Genomic DNA, 20,543 nt, shown 5'->3' on the forward strand with positions numbered 1-20,543 from the left:
AATGCATTTGTTTTGAAAATTCCTCTTTCTTGCAATGCACTTCAAATACCACTTGCAATTTTCTCTGCCACTAGACTATTTCAATGAGGTTAACTTCAGCTCTTAAACAGTATTTTAGGTAGTCACTCAATTAGTGGTAAAAGATAATCTCCAAATCCACTTAATGAATCATGCTGTCAACACTTCTAATTGGGAGAGACTCAGTGAGATCCACTCTGCCTGAGAAGTCGTGAAGATAATATCAAAAGAGAGATTTGGAAGCTCATTCTCTTTTTCTCCATTTGGGAAAGAGCAGAAAGTTTAGAGGGTTTTGGTTTTGGTTTGGCTTGTTTTTAAGACAAATCTGAGAGTAAATCAGAGATTGGGTAGTTTCATGTGCACAGTTTAACATTTAAAAAATATACCTCCCATAGCTTATTCTCTGTTTGCATTCTTGTTGTCAAGTAGCAGTAGCTACTGGGTGGAAACAGTGGACACATAGTAAGGATATGATACTTCAAACACTGGAGTATATTATATAGTAATTTACTTCCAATGGGCAATTTCATTCATTAGTATTGGACTATTTATGGGTGTAAGAGTTTTCTGAGTCAGGTGCTAAAACTTTATGCTTTACAAAGTCCACATACAAACACAACTCTTACTACTGATTTCAGATTGGCTCCTATTTTGGCGGTGTGGTGTGTTCAACGGACATTAACAGGGATTCTATGACAGATATGCTCCTTGTGGGTGCACCAATGTTTATGAATAACAAACAGAGAATAAGCTATGGGAGGTATATTTTTTAAATGTTAAACTGCACATGAAACTACCCAATCTCTGATTTACTCTCAGTAAATAACCCAGATTTGGGAAAACAGTGCCATTCTTACCTCTGTGATGGAAAACATGTATACTCTCCCTTCCTCTTTCTTCATGTCATTCATAAACAAATGGTTCTTTACTTGGTGTGCAAGCCAATAACACACAGAGCAGAGGTATTTCCAAGTTTATTCCATTAATGCGCAGAAATTGGGTGCCCGTTCCAAGGGAGCACACCCTAGTTTCAAAAATTTCCCTTTTTATACACTGATTATTACATATTCTAACGATTAATTCATATTCAATGTTATTCTCTGTAATGATTGGTCAAGGTTTCTTCACTTCCTATGTAAATTAATGCACAGTCTCTGTCTTCTTCATCCATTGTTCTCTTTTAAGTAGGTGGTATCATTTGGGTAGATGGTCAACGAGTTGGTGGTCGCGATCTCCCCCTGCCGAAATTACCTTTTACCTACTTCTCCTCTAATCTTGCCAGTTCCAGGTGGTTTTCTCGGTTTGCTGACCAGGCCTACAGTTCATCATTCTCTTGACAGAAATATCCTGCTTATTAACAAAGCTACATTGTCTAGTAGTTAGTTGCTTAATTTAATCTTAGATTAATCATGTCTAATTACTATTTCTCTATAATTAATGAAATACAGTTGGGGCTGTATAGATAACTTTTAGCAGCAGCGGCAGGTTCCCTTGGTTGCTTCAATTACATGTTACATTTAATTTTTCTAGTTAATATCAATTTTACTACAACAGCACTGTAGCAAAGCTGTAATTTGCTTTCTACCCATCCATGATAAGTGGTGATATTTTCATTTGCAGATGGAGGGATTTGCTGTCGTTCCCTGGACTACAGTTTTACCAAGGAAAAAGCAATCCAAACTGCAATAGTACTTAGTGGCAATGTCTGTTCTGTTAAATCAGAGTGATCAGAAGAGCGATCCCTGGCCCCATGGCCAACTGGTGCAGACTCACTCAAGCAGGCATTGCTTCAGGCTAGCTTCTGGCCACATGCATGCTAAAAAGCCTTTGGCCCTGGATCTCTTCAGAACCCCTAAGTCACTATTTAGTGTATCTTTTTCCAAGTGTTTGAAATACTGGGAGTGGTGTTTTTGTAACGAGAAACAGAGCATGTGCTTTGCATGTGCTTTGTGTCAAGCCTACCTGGTTTAGAGGACTGCAGATGGAGCCCTGCCCAGTGCGATCTTACCCATTCTGCTTTTCAGGAGCAGCTGCAAACTTTCCCCAGAACCGCTTGTGCATGTAATCTGGGAATAAGACAGCTGGAACAGACCAAAACAGAGCCAATAAGCAAGTTAATTGCTAAGCACTATTAGTGACCAGGGGCCTGCTGCTCTAGGTGGCTCCCTGGTCCTGGTTTTAGGCACTGTACACAAATATAACACAAGGTTGACCATTTCTCTGAAAAACTTAGCTTGAGGCTTTTGCTAATTAATTGTTTGCCATTTGATTTTGAAAAATCTGTTCAACACCTAACAGTATTCCCAAAACAGTTCTAATAAATGCTCTTCTGCCAGTTTTCTGCATTGTTTTGTAGACTTTCACACTGGATGGTTGCTATTACTCATGTTGTTGTCTTTGTCAACAAAACCATAAAACCATCTTATTTGTCTGATGCTAGACTGTGTTTTTTATTCAGACCTGTGGTAGGTGTTTTCAGAATATCTGTATTAACAGTCCTGAAGCCTCTGGCACTTTTGAACAGCCTCACAATCAATCGTGGATGTCTGGATATACAAAGTAAATTAATACCTGCCATCCATCAGAGAAAACAGAACGTGGCCTTTTTACTAGGTAAATTGTAATCAAATAAATAGAGAGGAAGGACCATTCTCTTCAACAGTAGCTCACAGTCAGATCATCCTGCAGCAACAGGAAACTGTACACTAAGGCAATTTCAAGGTAGATGGAGGTGCTGGAAGTGGTACTGCTGGCAACTGACATTGGTCTTTGTGGAATTAGACATAAAATATGGAAGAAAAGAAAAATGGATTATTTTTTTTCATGTTTTGAAAACTGAATAAATTGGAAGACTATCCTTACAGCTTTTACTTTGTCAAATGTTAAGTTTAAAATTATTTAAAGTTAAGCAATATATTAAGAATAATGAAAGAATGATTTTTATTTTTTTAAAAAGAACCTTGATTTGTGCAACTTGTCTGTGTTGTGCAAATTATACTTTTCTAGCCATTTTTAATAAATAACTTGGCTGGTATTTCTAAAATTTTAAGCACAGCATGATAACTGAGGTTCAAGATGAGAATGATATTTGCCAGAGAGTTGAATTTAAGCTAGTGTAAATGTGATTATTATAACTATATATTATAAAGATCTCCAATCTTTCTTGGAGGTCAGGAGTTTAGCATTTGGACACATGTTTTTTGCATTAGTTTAGTTAGGAAATTGCATTTCTGTTTTAAAGAATTATGTCCAGTTACATAATTTCCATTCCCTCTGCATAAAAACTGGTAATTCAAAACTGGAACTGTATTTTTCAATGTATTGTGAAACTTTCAGAACAGTCAGATGAGGACAGTGAGAGCATTTAAGCTTCATACATATGGTTATATTTGCTGTTAGTGCTTTGCACAGCATGCTTTAATTTTGCTGTGTAATGCTTGCCAGCACTCTGAGACATAATGCAAACTGAATGGGCAATACAATGGGGAAGGAATTCAGGGTTGAATAGTTCAAGGGGAATGTATTGGAAAACAAAACCATAAAACAATGCACATAGATACTGCTCCTATGTCTATGTCTAATCTGATGCAATAATAGTTGTGGGTTTTCTTTTTCTTTTATTTTTTCCTCCTTTTTTAAAGGGATTTTTGGATCAACAAGAACTCTTAGAAGGTCCACAGGGGTCAGAAAATGCTCACTTTGGATCAGTTATTGCAACGCTTGCAGACATTGATTTGGATGGCTTTAATGATGTTATAATAGGTGCACCACTGGAAAAACAGAACTCTGGAGCAATTTACATTTACAATGGATTTCAAAAGACTATAATTACCAAATATTCTCAGGTAAATAACTTTGTTGCATAATGTTGTACTCAGTGCCTTTAGATCTGCTAGAGGAAAGCAGAAGGTTTTTCTATCTATTGGCTACTATTTCATCCTCTTAAAGGAATAATGTTATTCTCATGGCTTATTTCAAGTTTCGTGCCCAAACCATGACACTTCTTACTTCAGCTGTCAGCATGTCTTGGATAATGTTGTGGTGCTTATAGCCGAAGTGTACAGAGGAAAAGGACTTGGAGGATGCTCTACCTGAGCCTCTTATAATTTTTGGTGCCTATATATGAAGTCAGTTGATTTCCTATACATTTTTTGACACCCATTATTCAGGTTTTTAGGGCTGATATCCAACAATGAAGACTGGATAAATCCCAGCTCTGTAAATTATAAATATGTAGTATTAAAGGAAAATATTTTCAACAGTCTTCATTATCCCATATGCTAATATAATGGTAATTTTAATGTCACTTTCCATGTAGACTTTCTGGTTGCAGGAAGTATTTGTTAGAAGTCCTGTTAAGCTTCCTATTCTTTGAGTTGCTCAATGTGAGATGGAAAAAGTTTCCAGTAAGTACTAGCTGGCATACAGCAGTCAGTTAACTGATCTACTCCCAAGATAGAAAAATCTAGTCCATTGTCTGCTCCAACAGGGAAGGAAGAAGTGCTTAAAAGCATCTGAGAAAACATCCACAAAAGCATTTTGTTTAAACAATGCATTGTGTATACAGGGAATATCACTGAAAATCCATTGCTTAGGCTGCTATCTACAGACTTAAGCACCCTTGTGGCAAACTCAGTAATCAAACTCTCTTTCACAGAAAATTTTCCGATCAGATTCTGCTTTTGGACAACAGCTCAAATTCTTTGGAAGATCAGTAGATGGCCATAGAGACTAAGATGACAATGACATCAGTTGGTGCTGATGGAAATGTGGTTCTGCTATAGTTGGTAAACTCTTTTAGAAAGGAAGCACTTAATGATTCTGATGCAAGTCGAGCATTTAGTTTATTAAACAGCAAAACAAACAAACCAAAAAGCTCTTTCAATCTATGTTCAGAGCCTTCATCACTGCTATCGTAGCTAGCTGAAAAACAGCATTAGACTATACCTCTTTTAAGTATGTATCATCAATCCATCAAAAGCCAAGCCAGCCTGGGGGGGCAGAGCTAGGGGCATGGGGGGGGGGAAGCCGGTGGCAGATGCTGCTGGGAGGGACCTGGGCAGGGACGGGGAGGGCCAGGAGACACCCCTGCCCACTGCCACTGTATACAGGCACATGGTCCAGAGGGAAGGGGCAGCAGCGGGGAGTGGGGCTTGCTTGAGAGTATTTATAACAGTAGGTTGTACTCCAATCGCCAAAGTATAATTTTGATAGCTGAGCCTGAGACAGACGAAACCACTTCCCACATAACCTGCATGACCTTTACTAACTGGTAGGCTGATCTTGAGGAGAGACTTGTCCTGCAGGATAAAGACAGAGTAGTGAAAGAGAGTTGGCACCTATTTATGGTAAGAAAGAAACCCATCTTTTCTGGCATGCGGCCTTTGCCAGAGCAATCTGAGTGCTTTCACAAAACAAAGAAGAAAGGCTTCACAAGAACACAAATCTCATGACTCCCTAAGTACTGTATATTTTCCACTATTTCCTTGAGGAGCTAAATTAAAAAGCATCTTGCTTTCCTATCTGTCTCCTGTCTTCTCACCTGAGGCTCCCCATTGTAACAAGAAAAACATCACTGAATTGCTACTTATTTCATAACAAGATTATTAAAAGTGAATGGTCAGTTTGGACCATTGACCCACAATAGAACTGTTGCTGGTGCTGATGGGAGTTACATTAAAAAAATTATGCGTGGAGTACCAGCATTTATTTAGATTTGATTAATGAAGATGTTAATTTTTCTTTCACTACATCATTTGGTCTGATTAATGAGTTTCACTTTTTATTAAAGTGTTTGTTTTTACATGCAGGGTTCCTTTGAAACTGTTCTTCAAAATCTTAATCAATTACATGAAAGTTGTTTTTCTGAAAAATAAGAGTATTAATTAAAATGAAGATAATTCTGCCTTCTTTGCCTTCCCAGAGGAGCTCAGTAACTTCTCTAAAGGAGCAGATACAGCTTACTTATTGGGAAAACAGGACAAGGGCTTCATTCTCTGTTATCTTAAGGAAAGGTTTAGAGCATTAATTTGACATGATAAATTATTTATTGTTATTACTGAAAGTTACTGTATCAACAAATTCAGTTACGTGCAAAGAAAAATAATTTTACCAGTACCATAAAAAATGTTTGTATCGGGAAGCAAAAAAAATCAATGTTACGTTTACAGATAGTAATAGAAAACAGCTTCTAAGTTACCCAGTGCTCTTGAAAATCACACGTAACCTTTTAAAAATATTTTTCAGGTCACAAAACATTGCAAATGTGTCCATAATTGCCTCATTTAAACCTGAGAAAATCAGTCTACTGAACAAGGACACAGAAATAACTGTCAAAATATGTTTTCAGGCTACATTTAGACCTGCTAAGATAAATAATCAGGTGGATAAGAGTACTTCAATGGCTTGTTTTATATTAGTTTCTTCAAAAGTCCATTATTCAGATGAGTAATGGAAATTCTAAAGAAATATTGGAATGAACGTCAAGAAAGGCAATATCAGTATAAAACTTAAGTGCTTGAGAAAGTGGTTTTAAGACCTACTTTCATCATTGGCTCCATAATCTTTGAAAAGTGAGGAATTAACAACATAAGAGAGAGCTGTATTCTCACTTTTCAGCAACTCCCAGAAAATGTCATTAGTGAGAAGCTGATTTTTTTCAACCTTTGCTCGCCAAGTTCTGTTGTTTTCCTTCAGCTGATATCACTCAGATACAGCAAGAGACTTTAGGAAGGGTAACTGGCTATCTCTGGAGGATGCTACTCATGGGGACAGAGACTTTGTGAGCTGCTGGATTCAACAGCAGACTGGAGACTTTTCTCTTCAGAAAAAAAAAGTAGGCTCAGTGCAGATGTCAGTGGGGAGAAGCTCTTAATTTCAGAGGACAGGAGGGCACCAAATATTTCTGAGACCAGCACTGGCCTCTCATGAAGCTATTTAAATGTACATGTCATGGATAAAACCAGTTGGACTACTTCAGTGCTATGTATAGTGCCTTTAGGAACTCACGTTCGCTATAAACTAACAGCGAACTTCCACGGTGTATTCGTCGTAACATGAAGATAAGACAGCAATTATTATGTGATTGAAGAGAAGATGCAGGTCCTTTATAGTCTCCTCAGAGTTCAGGGATATGGTTGCAAGGCCCCTATATCTAGCGTAATCCTGGCCCTGATGACTGGCTTCTTGCCTGAGCTGCAGGCTCAGACATCTGCAGTGGAGACTGGGTTGATTGCCATTTAATGTACTCCGTGTGGATGAGAACTTATGTCAGGATTTAAACCTGTTTGACTGCTTTGGAAAACACAAAAAAAATTTATCATTTTGAGAATGCTCTGTGTTTAACAAGCTACAAAAAAAAGTAAAATATTTAGTGTGGTTTGAAAAATCTTATCATTCTGTAATGTTGAGTGTAGTAATGAGATCATGTGCAGTCAGACTCAGCAAAAAATGTACTGTTATTCTTCTTGTAGCTATAAAGTATAATGCAACATTGGATGCAGGTCTCCAGTCCTCTAGAGTGAGTTCTAGAGGATTGTTCAAAGAAAATAATGAAAGGTACATGCAGAGGGATCTTGTGGTATGTCATGAGGAGAACTGGGTTCATGACGTCTTCAGTGTACAGGTAAGTGCAATTGCAAGCAGCCTTATGTAACAAAAATGATCAGAGGAAGACATTGATGAATTTTATGTCTATAAGATTAATTTCATGCATGGTGTAATCAATGATTTACATTTTTCAAATCCCCCACAACTGGAAAATACTGAGTAAGATTCTGATTTCAAAGACACTAATAACTGTCTTATTCAGCACAGCTTTTTAGGACAGAAGAGGCTGTTCTTAATTATGTACTTCAGCTCTGACATAACACAGAGACCATAGTCCATAGTTTCAATAGATTTTAATTTCCCTCTGAGTAGATTCTTCTGTAAGAACTAAGACTTATGTGGCAAATGTTTTATCTCAAACTAACAACATTTCAGGCAGACTTTTGGTGCATGCTAGCCCTAGGTATACACAAGTCGTGTTGGAAAAGTTAAAAATAAAGTCTCCATCTTTCTCTAGAACCAAATACCGAACACAGCCCTGAGAGCTGCCATATGCCCTCTGCATGATGCTAGGTCAGGTAGTTAGAAAGTCAGAGGACTTTGATTTGTGCTTTGCTTTGCAATTCAAATATCTTTGATTTGTTGATCACATTTAGTGCCATTGTGGAGCCATGAGCTATAGGGCTAGAAGAGTATCCATACAGTACAAAGAAACAGAGGAGACATGAAGTATAGTGTGTTTTAGTGTTGCTCAGGTCCAGCTGCTCTCTGTGATGGTGAGGCAGAGTGGAATAGGAATTTGACTTCTGCAGCTAGGTGAGAACAAAAGTCACCTGCTGGTGGTTTTTGAGGACCAGCTTCTGCAGCTGCAGAGAATCTGCATGTTCCTTAGCCCTAGAAATGACTGTGATGAATGGAGTCTCCAGGAATCCTAGGAAAAGGACTTTTATAATGGAAATGGCACTAAAAGCTGTTTAGCAAGAGGAGCCCACACTAGGCAATCTCACAAAATTATTTTGGTAAAGAAATGAAGCTTTGCATTGTTACTACTTGTTCAGAGCAAGTATGAATTTACTATGCATTATCAATTTACAATAGAATTACCAATTTTACCCTATTTGGTGTGCTGGCAGCTATCATCTGAACATGTGTTTTACAAGAACCTTCCGATGTAGTGAATTCCTTTAGTCTGCACATTGACAATAGCCTTGAAAATCCTGGCTCCAGCCCTGTCCTTGATATATATTCTCCTGCATCTGTGGCCTATAGTGTAAGTATACAGACTTACTATTGTAAAACACCTGGCTATACACACGTGCGTAGCATGTGGCCCCCACAAACACCAAAGAGGTACATGCAAGTGAAAACTCATGTTCTAGTTAAGTCATCGGTCTGAAAGCAGGCACCTGGGGGGGTGGGTGTTGCCTGGTTCCTTTTATACCTTTGTCTGTATTTCATGGGCTTGCTTTCATACACATACACACGTGCACCAGCCACCATGGCATAACAAGCATGTTGGTTGAGCCATGTCACTGTTCATGTGAACTTCTAGCTGGCAACTAAGCACCACACAGCCGCTTGCTCACTCCCCCTGTGGTGGGATGGGGAAGAGAATCAGAAGAGTAAAAGTGAGAAAACTTGTGGGTTGAGATAAAGACAGTTTAATAAGTAAAGCAAAAGCTGTGCATGCAAGCAAATCAAAACAAGGAATTCATTCACTACTTCCAATTGGTTCAGCCATCTCCAGGAAAGCAGGGCTCCATCATGCATAACGGTTACTTGGGAAGACAAAATGCCATAACTCCAACTGTCTCCCCCTTCCTTCTTCTTCCCCCAGCTTTATATGCCGAGCATGACATCACATGGTATGGAATATCCCCTGTCCCAGCTTCTTAGACGCCCCCTGTCCTCTTGTTGGCAGGCCAGTATGAGAAGCTGAAAGGTCCTTGACTGCTTAGCAACAACTAAAATATTAGTGTGTGATCAACATTGTTCTCATCCTAAATCCAAAACATAGCACTATAACAGCTGCTAGTAAGAAAATTAACTCTATTCCAGCCAAAACCAGGACAATGGCAAAGATTAAGTAATTTAGGTTAGTTTAGCCTACAACAGAAGAGTAAATAAAAGAGATGGATCCTCTTAGATCGTATTTGTTGTGGGTTAACAATACCCTGCCTGTACCATTCTTATGGATCAGTTGACATATAGTAAGATATACTCAGTGTTGACTTGTTCACGTGTCAAAGTTTTTAATGCCCTTCGGAGAGATTTTCTTATCTGCAAAAGAAGAACATGCTTCCCCTCAAAGTGTTTAATGCTACTGTCTGTAGATAATTTTAAAGCTGAACACTGTCATTCAGGAAATGTTTTTGGTTTTCATAGACTCCTTTTATTAAGGACTGTGGTGAAGATGAACTTTGTATCTGTGATCTTTTTCTGAATGTTCAGCAGAAGGCAGATGATGGGTAAGTGAAATTGCTGGGGTTGGGTGTTAGTTTTCATCAGTTGGTTTAGAATCATAGCGTCATAGAATCGCCTAGGTTGGAAGGGACCTTTGAGATCATCTAGTCCAACCATCAACCTAACTGACAAAAAGCAGAGGCTTTGTTTGTAGGCTCTGGATTAAAAACCAGAGGCAGAGTTTGTAGGCTCTGGATTAATTTCTAGATAAGAATGTCTTTCTAGTTCAACATCTAATTAGAAAAAGTGGAGGGGGGGGGCGGGAATCAATAGCACTACTGTCTAGTTATTTAACCAGTCAAGGAAAAAGAGGTATAATAGGAACACAGATATGGAAGTAGGACTCTCTTCAGCTTAGACAGACTCAAGTTTTGGTGCCTTAGGGATGAGGACATGGTGAACATTCAGAAGAATCATGCCTGGCTGGCTGCCGACAGGTAAGGGAGTGTGCTGGGAGAGCAACAAAGGCTGCAGCAGCCATCTTGGTCCCTCCCTCAGGAAGCAGTGAGGATCCTGCAGCAGGCTGTGCCACTGGGAAGCAGAATTCAGCTGTTCAGGCAGCACATATTCCAAGTCCATATGTAGATATACGCATGCGTGTATAGTACACAGAGAGACAGGGCTGCCTTTTCCTGGAGCTGCCATCCCAGTCTGCCGTCTGCTCTCTGCCCACATTCCCACCAGTGTGGAGCCCTTGAAAATTCAGCAAAATGACTCTGACAGTACATAATCAAGGCCTTGCACTTTAAGAAGACACTAATTCCATTCGGTTCTAAGAAACATCATCACAAAGCTTTTCATGTCAAAGGGTTTAGAAAGCAGAGGGTTTAAAAGCGTAGAACGTAGGAAATGTCTTGCTGTACTTGTTATTTGTTGTTGGCTAGAGGCAACATTTTCATGATCCACAGCTGGTCTAGTACCTCTGTTTACAACAATGGACTTTATTTTCCAACAGCAAACAGCAGTTTGTCATCAGCAGCAAAAACAGAAGAATAACGTTCAATGTGAAATTGAGAAATAAAAAGGAAAATGCATATAATACCAGAATCCAGGCTACATTTTCAGACAACTCGGTTTTTGCTTCATCGTCTTTATCGGTATGTGGTACCCATCCTGTTTCTGTTATTGCCACTGATTTTCCAGCTTTTCAGAGAATTTATTTATATTTTTCCTGGTAGTGCCTATCCCAGGAAAGGAGAATGTGTGTGCAAACCTCTCTCTGAATTTATTTTTTTGGATACTAGAATCATTCCCTTCGGCATATCAGTTTAGGTCAAGGAGAGACACTGCCAACTCAGCATAAAAGTTGGCAACCTGTCGAGTTTGACTTCACCTCAGTATTTCAGTCATCTTTTTCTCACTTTAGACCCTGTCACCTGCATCTGCTTGACTCCCAACATGCCTGAATGCAGCTGTTGTGCCACAGGGAATTCATATTTGATAAATCAAGCATGCAGTATCGATGCGGCCTTAAAGCACAGATTTTGGATCTAGAAATAGTTTTACTGCCAAGGCCATGTATTCTACCTAGACAGTTAATCAGATTGAAATGATTGCTATACCAGAAGCTCTTCTTATGAATTTTACCTTAGAAAAGGGAAAAGAAAGGAATTATACAGACTATTTTGGGGAGCGCAGTAAATCTATAATCTCAACTGTTGCTACCAAACAATTAATGTAGGATGAAATTCAGACTTCAGTGCTTGGCCTATGCAGTCAGGCTGCTACTGCAGAGGTGTGTGATAATCCCAGGGGTGAAATCCAGAGCAATCCCTATACTGAAGGGAGAGGAGGGATAGGAGCATTCATCACTGCCCAAGAACAGCATTTTCTTGAACAATGAACTGGCAGAAGTACTCCACACAGAGAGCTGAGGGTGCCTCTTTACCTCCCCATCCTGCTGCACAGCAAAATTGCTCATTCCACTTATGCCAAAAGACCATGTGAGAAATAAGTTCCGGTCCGAATGAAATAGGCTCAGGCAGAATCCTCTGTGAAGCACATTTTTATTCACGTTCTTGCAAGAGTGGGTGACCTAGCAAGTAGGCACACTTTCAGTTCTTGAAACACACCTTTTTATTTCCTAATCCCAGCCAAATTTTTCCCTCCCCTGTTTCCCATTGGTTAGGTACTCCAGGGTTCACAGTCTGTCCGAGGCGCCTAAAATTCTTCCCGGATGTCTTGCCTCTGTTTACTTCTCTTTATGCTCCACCTAAAGGGATTATCTGACTAGTTTATTTCTTTCCTTTTTGGTAAAAAAATTGCTCAATGTCATTAGCCCTGGTTAAATGTTTGACTACCCTTCTAGACACTAATCCAGTAGGAATCAGTTTGTCCTTTTGTCTGTGTGATAAGAGATGTTCTACAAGCCTTTGCTGGAGCCTCTTTGTCTTAGTCATTCCCTTATCATGTCACCTCTGATGGAAACGGCTTTTCTCCTCTGCAAAAGCAATACCTGCCTTTCTTACAACTTCCCCCTTTCCTTTTTCATAATCTTATTGTCTTTTGCATTTCTAGGGCATGGTTCCATATGAGGCCTCTAGAGCCGACAGCATGATGTTACATTCTTCTTCTTCTTCTTGAGAGTTTTTATTGTCTTCTAGATGAAGCATTTTCCCAGGGTATGGGGGAGGGTCTACTTCCATTCGTTTCGTTAGGGCAGTTTCAATTAATCGTTGAACTAATCCTCGCACACAGGGAATGATACAGCATCCTACAGCCACTAACATTCCTGCTACCATTATAAGAGAAGTCAATATTGATACCACCATACCTTTCCATTTCCCAAACCAGGAATCCAGCCAACCTATCAGTGAGGTGTCTATTCCGGAGTTCTCAGCTAACTCATCAGCTAGAGTGGTGAGCCCTTGAAGGGCTTTAGTTATAGTACCATCTGGAGCTGTATTGTTTGGGATGAAGGTACAGCACCGATTCCCTACCATTACACACACACCTCCCTTCTCTGCTAAGATCATGTCCAGGGCGATCCTATTTTCCCATGCCATTCGTCTGGTTGCATCCAATTGTTCAGCTATTCCTTTTAATGCATCCCTGGTATAATTAATAAACCTCTGTTGGTTATAGTAAATATAATTTATCCAATCTCCTTTTTTGTTTATAGTTACCCACCAGAAAAAGGACAGATTTGAATCCTGCTCCTATCTGATTCCTTGCTTTGTGTTCATCTGGGACTCCTCTAGGGACTCCAATGGGATCTATATATATATCCATTCATCAAAGGATACACCCAAACTTCTTTTTACTCTATTGCCTGAGCTCAGGGTTCCTGTTCCTTTTTCAAATGCTAGGGTGAATGGTATTGCCAATTGTACTATTCCACATGTACCTTTCCAGTTAGCCGGCAACACAGATCGCAAGGTCTTCCCTCCACAATACCACCAGAGATCCGCCCGAGGCCCTCGTAACGCTGAGTAGTTTCCTTTCACATCCTTGGTCACATTCAGAGTTTCAGTGCACAGGGTAAATCCCCCACAGGTTTGGTAGCATTCACACCCTGCACGCTGGATGGTTACCAATTGCTGTGGAAAATACTGGTGGCACTTTAACATCTCTTGGCTCCAAGGCAGGAAACAGTAAGGAAAGTGAATGAAGGGGGCCCGTGGACATCCTGGGGAGGGTCCCAGGGGTGTCCTAGGGGGTCCTGTGTCTGTCTTAGAGGATCCCAGGGGTGTCCTGGGGGGGAATCCTGGGGACATCCCTGGGGGTCCCATGTCTGTCACGGGAGATCTTCGGGGTATCCCAGGGGGGACATGTTTGCATTTGAATTTGTTTGGACCAAAGAACCCATAAGACCTCCTAGTGTATTTTGGCCCAAATTTGTATCTGATGAAGACTGGGTCTGTCAGACTTTAAACATGTATGTAAACAATAAGGAATAATAAGGAATTCGAAGAAGGTGAATATGCTTTTGGATGGGTCAAGATGAATAGATTCAGGATTCGAGGACGCCCAAATCCAGTTTATATGTTCCCAGCCCAGACTGTCGGTGATTTTTCAATCAGCAAAGAAGTTGAATCCCCGAAGTGGGACCCCTTAGACTGTTACTTGGGGGCGAGGAAGACCACTCCTACCAGCAGCTCAAGGTTCACCAGTAGGGTGTTATCATTGTGGGATTTACAGAATCCCTTAATTTGTTTGGGCAAGTGTTAGAACAAGTGTTTAGCAAGCATGGTTTTTAAAGTATGATGCATACGCTCCACAATTGCTTGCCCAGTTAGGGAATGAGGAATACTGGTGACATGTTTAATACCCCATGTCTGTAAAAAAAAAAAAAGACCTGTACTTTAGCAGACACATAAGCTGGTTCATTATCAGTTTTTATAGTTTTCGGTACTCCCATGACTGCAATGCATTGCAACCAATGTCGAATAACATCACAAGCCTTCTCTCCTGTATGAGCAGTAGCTACAACAAGGTGAGAAAACAAATCAACTGAAACATGTCCAAATTCCATAATGTGAGTAACATCAGATTGCCAAAGTTCATCAGGTGTAAGCCCTCGTGGGTTAACCCCTGCAAATGATGGCAGAGGAGCCAGCTGCTGACAATCGGCACAAGTTCACACAATATCATGTGCTTGTTGTTGTGTTAAAGAAAATTGCTTCCTCAATGCCTTCGCATTGTGATGAAAAAAATCATACAACATTTTAGCTTGCTGCATAATGTTTGGAGTTGTTACCAACAGAGTGTGATAATCTGCAACTGTGTTTCCCTCAGTTAAAGGACCAAGTAAACAGCTATGAGAGCGTATGTGGACAATAAAATAAGGAAACTGTCTTTTTCATAAAAGCAACATTAATTGCATTAAATACCAATTGGTTGTCTACTTGTTTTATAAATGCTCCTTCAAGTCTTTGAACAATATCAGTAACATATTGAGAGTCTGCCACTATATTTAACGGTTCCTGTTGAAATAAGTCAAAAGCATTTACTGTGTCCCTGAACCATCTACAAACACCGTACGGGTGCCAGCAAGAGGCTTTGGTGCTAGCAGGATGCGTGGCTGTAAAGGAATTTGTGAAAGTGACTGTAATAGTCTGTGCTAGGGCAAAGAATAATTTATTTGCCCAATATAATGTACTAAGGCAATTTGTAGGTTAAGACTTTGTGTTAACCAAGGGTCAAGGTCATCCTTTTTGATGGGGACATGTATGTGGCTTGGATCCATTCCAGAAAGCTGCTGACAGCACAAGCGACCCTGGGAAAACAATCGTGGTAACATTTCAATCATCATAGTTACTGGTTTTGAAAAGGTATGTGGCAAAAACACCCACTCTAACGCAGTCAGGCTCTTTGTGAGTGCATCATCCCACTGTCCTATCAGGGCATAAAGTTGAAATTCTTGTAGGAAGGTGTTCAATGCGTCTTGCAGCAGTAGTAGACTATATCTTATCTGCAACGTGCGTGCTGTAATGCCTCCTGAGCTGTTGGGGTTAATGAACATAGAACTTATGGGGGGGCGGGGCCAGACACAGTGCTTCAGGGCATCCCCTGTATCTTCAAAGTGTGCTCATGTCTCTCTCCCCCTCTCTGACCCGAGACAGCCTCCTTATATCCTGCACTGGATTGAGTGGAGAAGTACAGGCTAGAGTCGCTGCACGCGTGGCCAGCGTATGCAGCGAGTCTCACCAGACTCATGATCCAGCTTTGCTAACAGTGGCTGTCTGATACGTGACTACATTGTTGTAATCCCTTCTTGTTATCTTCTGTGAAGGTCAGGTTCTCATGGATACACACATAGTTTTTAGAGCAACATATTCTACAACTCGTACAAGGGTACGATGCAAAGCGGCATCTACAACTGATCGTATAATGCTTATTAAACACGGCAAACAGCATACTAAACATAACAGACAAATTCCTTCCACACAGGCAATGAGTATAATTTGCTTCAACCAACCCCACCCCCAAGTCCATCCAGCAAAGAGATTTCACCCAGTGGTCTCCACAAGTTGCTGGTTCGGTCGGTGCAGTTCCTGCAACTGGGCATGGATGGATTTGGAGTGGTCACTTAGATTCATACCATACAGTCCTTTAAAATCTTGACAACCATGTCTGTGAGCTGAAAGCAAAAAATCAGTAGCAGTTCTGTTTTGCAACATCGCATATCGAATACTATCTACATCTAGCAATAACTCAGAAATAGCGGTACTAGTAGCATTGTTAAACTTATCCTTGGCAGCAAGAGAGTCCTTGTTATCAAGAGTCCTTGGCAGCAAAAGAGTCCTTGTTAGCAAGAGCGCATGCAGACTCCCTGTTCTTGCTGGTGCTGTGCTTTGATCTTCTTCCACAACAGGCCAAGATTCTCAAGCAGCTAGATAAGGTGTCTGTGAGTCCATTACAGGCTTATGTCATCCAAATGTTTTTCTTACAAACACCCGAGACTGAATAACAATTAGTGTGATATATGTGTTTTCCAGCACCCAGGTGCGAGTCCCTTGAGTGTATCTACGGCCCATCCTGGTCTATCTACCTGGGGCGCGCTCGCCTTACGTCTAAACATTGTGTATATACAAACTTCTTTGCTTGACGGAGTGTCAGCCCTAGTTGCATACGAGAACAGTACCACACCGGGCAGAACACCTGCTCAAGGGGAGTCACCTAGCGACACTGCACACAACAAAAAACAAACAGCAGCACACATGCTGATCAGCAGGTATAAGCTGGCGCCCACACACACTTACACAGCAGACATACAAAACCAGCACTTCTATCTCAGGGAGACGACTGGGGAGGGGAGGGGCTGAGGCGGGCAGTGGCAGGAGCAAAGCATCTCCGTCTCCGTCCTTCTCTGCTGACATTCTGACAATACACCGCAATACCCCGATTCCGGCTGTGCACGTATAAGCGGTTGATAAGGAGGAACAGATGCAGTACCTGGCACAAATGGAGAAGGATTAAGAATGGAGGAGCGCGATAACAACTTTCGTCGCTGTTGCTGTAAAATCTCCTCCGCGGTTGGAGCAGATGCAGGCATAGCTTTAACTGGGGTTAAAGGTGGATATAAATCAGGTTCAGTCTCTGGATTTATTGGACCAGGACCATCCTCAGGGCTATTACAGAATAGGGTAGAGTGAACTTGAGTGCCTCCTTTCCCTTCGGCTTGTTCTGATCTTGGCGAAACCGGGGGGCAATCGTCTGCTTTAAAATTAGGAGGTGCGGTGGTTGCCCCAGATGGAGCAGCATTGTTATTGCTCGCAGCTTGACTGATATCCTCCTGTTTCCGTATCATCTCTAGAATTTGCCACCAATCAGTTTGATAAGAGATAGATCCCACTCGGTTGCAAGCTTCTATCATATCTATTAAGCCCGGATTCTTTGAGGCTTGTAATATACGCCTACAATCGACATTAGCATTCTCCACTGCAAGCTTTAACATGAGTGCTTCCTTGGCTTCTATGTTCTCCACTTGTTTATGAATAGCTTCCTGCAGGTGGTCAATAAATGCCATGTAGGGTTCATTAGGACTCTGCTTGACAGTTGTGAAAGATTGAGTTGACTTTTCCATGTCAGGAACCTTTACGATAGCTTGTAAAGCAATGTCTGCTGACTGTCTTAGTATCTCTGGAATTAATCTCGCCTGCAGCTGTGGGGTATCAACAGGTGCTTCCCCTAACAATTGAGGGATGCCCGCTCCCTGTAACGGATTGCTGTCCCCTCTTGACAAATTATCTACTGTGGCGACGCTGCACGCATCTCTCCAGTGAGCCATAAAAAGAACTCGCTGTGTTGGGGTAGAAATAACTTTGGCTAGCTGCTTGATATCGAATGGAGTTAGTATGTGTCCTTTCATAATGTTATTTAATAGTCCTTGTGCATAAGGGGAGGTTAGTCCATGCTGCATAATTGTTTTCTGCATTTCTCTAACCAGCTCCCACCTTATCAGTTCCCAGGTGTTCGGTCCATTTTGTTTGAGCAGTACTGGACAGGTGATGGCAGTAGCGGCTTCCATATCGCTGTCCTGTAATGCCTGTTTATGTAAATTCTGCCAGTGTTGACAGGATAGTAAGTTGCAGTGGCTGCCAGACTTGGTGCCAGACTTGGCAAGGACTTGCCCCAACCCAGTAACACAGGAGACCGCGGCAATATCAACGTCGCATCTAGCGGGGGTGCTAATGGCGCAGCCAGACAGCTCGGGGGTTCAGGTTTCCCCCCCTCTGTCTGAGTGGTAATCGGGCTGTCCGGTGCCCTAGCTGCAACAGCGGCTGCTGTGGCATTTTGTTCGGATTTTACCTGCTGTAAAGTATCTTTAATCAACCTCCAGGTTGTCAAAACCTTTGTGGCAGTCGCATCCCCTTTTGTTGCAGCCTCAAATAAAGTTTCGCCCGCTTGCTCCCAACTTGATAATTGGAAAGCCATCATAGAATCAGTGGGAAGACCCTTGCTTTTTAGCCATGCCAGTAAAAGCTGAAGAGTTCCTTCATCGTATTTAATACCCCTTCTACTTAAAAACTTTTCTAATATACATACAGTTGCCTTTTCCTCTGGGGACATTTTCGATCCCATTTTCACACGTCCCCAGCTGCTCACCTTTTCCTAGTGATTATTCGTCCGGACTGCAGCTCTCCTTCCTGCTGCTTTTTTTTTCGTTCAGCCGGGCTGCTCCACCGGTTGTACATTCCTACGATTTTTGTCCCTGTTCAGGCACCATTTGTGGAGCATGGATTCACAGACCCTGGCGGGGTACAGACCAGAGACCTTTATTGCAGCAATTTGACAGGCTTTATAGCTTTACACACTCTCCACGCGCAAGTTGTATCCTGCTGATAGGTTGAAGGTCGACTGTCACGCGCTTCTCCACTTCCGATTGGTTTATGCTGTCTGTTCACGAGGAGCAGCAACTTCACTCTCCCACAGCAACTTCACTCTCACATCCTGTTTCTTCCTGATACTCCCTGATACTTCTTTATCTGTTCTCTCGAATCCTCTTTCAAGGACGCAGCCTTGTCTCATCAAGGTCGAACAAACCTCCTATGCTGCTCTCTATCTCCACGCCCATCTGCATCTCTAGGAGTTACTGCCATAACACCTATTTGTACTGCTCCTTAGTGTAATACAAGTCCTGTTGAAGATACAGACTGGGAATTTCCTCTCTGTTTTATTCAAAACCTGATATTAAGATGACTTTTATGTCTGTTTCCTCTGCAGAGCAATGGGACTGAAGTCTCCTGTCAGACAGGTTGTCACCTCCCACTCTCAGTAAAGAGGGGGGGTAAGTGACTTCAGATTCGTAAATTCTCAATGGCCCGGACTAAGGTGAGATAAATCTCAAGGTCCATATAGAAACATTTATTAGCTTACCAAAATGGTTAGTATAGGTCTTAACAAGTCCACAATAATTGGTTAGATATATAACAAATTATGGCAAGTGGTGGGGTATACATACCGTTAGTTAACAACAGTTATAGGACAACTTATGGCAAGCGGTACTTAAGGTCGTACTTAAGGTTGTTACTTAACAACTCTAACTGTTACTTAACAATTCTAAGAGAAAAGAGAAACTGAGGGATAGAGAAAGGAAAAGACAGAGAAAAAGACAGAGATAAAGAGATCACCGGTCCTGGTTCCAGCGTCTTCTTCAGGGAAGCTTCCCAGGCATAATCTTCTTCTTTCTTGGAAAGATCTTCCCAGGCACGGTCTTCTTTCTTGGGAAGAATCTTCCCAGACACAGTCTTCTTTTGTTTCTTCTTTGTTCCCCCCTCTAGGGGCACTTATTTTCCCCTTTTATGTTTGCTGAATTGGCATGGTCCACCCCCCTTGCTGAGGACAGCCTCATCTCAGGTTTCTCCCTTCTTCCAGGTGATGTGTAGCATGATTTGGGTGGAGAGATGAGTGCCATAGTCATACATGTTTAGCATGATCTCTATAATCTTCATTAGCATATGCAGGGGCGTGCACTTTCATATGCATTTCACGGATAATGAAGCAAAGGTCACTCATCGGACACAATGGCCTTGAGAACTGAGAACTAGCAAGCTCATCACATGAGTGACAGAACTATCCTGTCTTCACAAGACAGTTCTCCCACACTTTCAGGTGCCAGAAGTGTTAGCCTTATCAGTTCTTTGAAGGCCAGGCCTGCATTATTTATTTCCTTGCGAGTGTTTGAGGCATTCCATTGAAGGCTTGGAGGGCCTTCTGCCCCTCGTCAGGGAATTTACAGTCTGTCCCTTACACAGGTGTATGGGATCACCTGGCTAATCAGGTTTCAGAGCACAAAGGTGAAATGCAGGGAGTTGTAATAGCTGTGGAAACGGCTCAGCCCTAGGTTGCCTGAATGCTGCATCATACTAAGAACTGAAACCTGAATGGAGCTTTGAAAAATCCCTTAATAAACAAAATGCCTTGAGTCCCATTCCACCACTATTCAGTAACTTTGTGTACTAGACATCACAAAATTAGCAGTACAGACTAAGGGGCCATCACACCACCAGAGATAAACATTCCAGATAGTATAATCCACTCAGGCATAATCCTACCCACCCATCAAATCA

General features: G+C 41.4%; 1 pseudogene; it reads left to right on the forward strand.

The window, feature by feature from the left end:
- The window catches only part of LOC128901895 (integrin alpha-2-like), a 76,264-nt pseudogene extending 55,947 nt beyond the window's left edge, over positions 1 to 20,317 (forward strand).
- Positions 20,318 to 20,543: the final 226 nt, after the last annotated feature.

This window comes from Rissa tridactyla, chromosome W (genome assembly GCF_028500815.1).
Source record: "Rissa tridactyla isolate bRisTri1 chromosome W, bRisTri1.patW.cur.20221130, whole genome shotgun sequence".
Classification (NCBI taxonomy): domain Eukaryota; kingdom Metazoa; phylum Chordata; class Aves; order Charadriiformes; family Laridae; genus Rissa; species Rissa tridactyla.